Source organism: Zingiber officinale, chromosome 5B (genome assembly GCF_018446385.1).
Source record: "Zingiber officinale cultivar Zhangliang chromosome 5B, Zo_v1.1, whole genome shotgun sequence".
NCBI lineage: Eukaryota > Viridiplantae > Streptophyta > Magnoliopsida > Zingiberales > Zingiberaceae > Zingiber > Zingiber officinale.
The window spans coordinates 31892656-31895076 of NC_055995.1; positions in this window are offsets into that span (position 1 = coordinate 31892656).

A 2421-nucleotide genomic window follows, 5' to 3' on the forward strand; every position below is an offset into this window, starting at 1 on the left:
ACCTACTCCACTCGGGAGATTTACTGTTGCCAGTCGATCCTCCATGACTGGACTTTTGCTCGGCATTTGATGCTTCCGGACTTTCTCTTGAACCACCGGCCAGTTCAGACTTTCACCTGGTTCGCGACACCAGGACTTTCCACCTAGGGTTACCACCCCCTAGGACTTTTGCCTGAAGCCATCGACCTGCCAAGACTTTCCGCATAGGGTTACCACCCCCTATGACCTAAGGTTACCACCCCCTAGGGTTTTCACCTGCCTAACCGCAGCTAGGACTTTTGCCTAAGTATCACTTAGGACTTTCCTGCAAGCTCCATGAACTTTGTTAGATAACACCACCACTTAACTTTGAGCCCTTTGCCATAATCAAAACTCAGGTTCGATCATCTGGTGCTCATTGCACCAACATACGTAGGTGCCAAAAAGGTAAACGCAGATATATAACAGAGATATAAACAACATGAATCCAACAATATATAACAAGTATCTCCAGCATCTAATCATGGGTAGATAAGCACTATAAGTAACCATAACCACGAACACATATACACATGGCAAGAGATAAAAGTAAACCAGACTAATGTAAAGCATCTAACAGTAGAAGCATGTGATAGGTATCAACTAAGCTAAGACCAGGGAAGAAATAAATCTACCATCTATCACTAGTAACTATATATAAACTATACATATCATAAGACGATATCGAAAGATAAGTCAAAGGGTACTTGCCTGCAGGTATCGAATAAACTATAACCGGGGAAGTGATAAATCTACCAATCACTAGTAAGTATATATAAACTGCACATATCACAAGACAATATCAACAAGATAAGTCAAAGGGTACCCGCCTCAAATAGCAGGAAGTATCACGCCAAATCCAACGTCGAGACGTCTGTCTCGAATCAGAGTCCTGTGTCAAACAAACAATATATATATTTTATTTAGCTAAATCCAAATGAATAGCTAAATAAAATCCCTAAAACTAAATTAGGGCAAAACCCTAATCACATCAATCTACCTAAATAAAATCCAACGGTCAATTAGGGTTAGTTATCTAATCCCTAATTACCAATTAGATTAATAATTCACGGTTGACTAGGGTTAATTACCTTAACCCTAATCATTCCATTAGATTAATACTAAACTAAATAATTCTACACATAACCCACTAACATAACCCTAATTCAAAATTGTTCTACAGCAAGATCAAGAACCCTACATACAATCAACAACAATTACAACCTCAAATCAAACCTATGTATGAACATGTAATCAAAATCCCTACGCATACCTCGATTCACAGCTGAACACAAAGCTGGAACTAAGTGGCTGTTGCTGTTGAAAGGGTTACTGCTAGAACCAAGAAGCCACATAACCCAATTCCAGATCCACAGCAAGAGCACAGAACTTCACTGATGGATTCACCTCCTGAATCACAGAAACTAAGCTCATTGGATCAACAATGAATCAAGCCGAAATTCCTTGATCAGATTAAGATTGAAGATCATGGATCAATCAAGTTTTCCAAATTCAAACAATCAACTCCTCTTACCTCCAATCTGAGACTTCAATCGGCAACAATGAAAAGTCCAAGATCTGATCAGAACAGAACCTCACTCTTCTTCTCCAATCCCGTAACCTCAATCTACAGCAAAGAAGAGAAGATGCCAAAATCTGATCAAGAGGAAAAGGAAGGGATCCGACACTTTCCTCAATCCAAGCAAGAAGGATTTACCAGAACAAAACCCTAATCTGGCGAAATCTGTGAATCAATCAAGGATCCGGCGATGAATCAAGAGGAAAGAAGAGTTTCAATGGCTTACCCTTGAAGCCCTAATTGCTCTTCCACACCGGCGATCGGGTGGCACGGCTCCGCAAGGTAGATGGCGAAGGAAAGGGTTCGGATCTCCTTTCAACTCCACCGAGAGGTTGCCCGGGCAGAGGCGATGATTCGGAAGGAAACGCGACCTCCAAACTAGCTGGATCGATGGAGGAGATGGGGTGCTCAGCCACCAGCAATCACTTCCCCTGATGACGTCGTCGGCGTCGGAGAAGAGAAAGGCTAGGGCAGAGGAAAGGGGCGCGTTATCAAAGGGGATCGGGGAAGAAGAGAGGGTCGGGCTCGGGTGGAGAGGGCAGAATGGAATCGGCGTTTTGGGAAAGAAAATAAAGAGAAAATGAAATAAGGAATTTATATATTAACACATTTCCTCACTTAAACGGGTATCCTAAACATGCTTTATCCGAACCCGAAATTGATCCCCTCAAAACCCCCCGTACGAGCTCCAAAAAATTCCCAGAAAATTCCTAAAATTCTGGAAAAATTTTATAAGGCTATTTTTGAAATAACCCTATTTATTTAAATTTTCCAAGATCTCACATCCTCCCCTACTAATAAAAATTTGGTCCCCAAATTTCGCA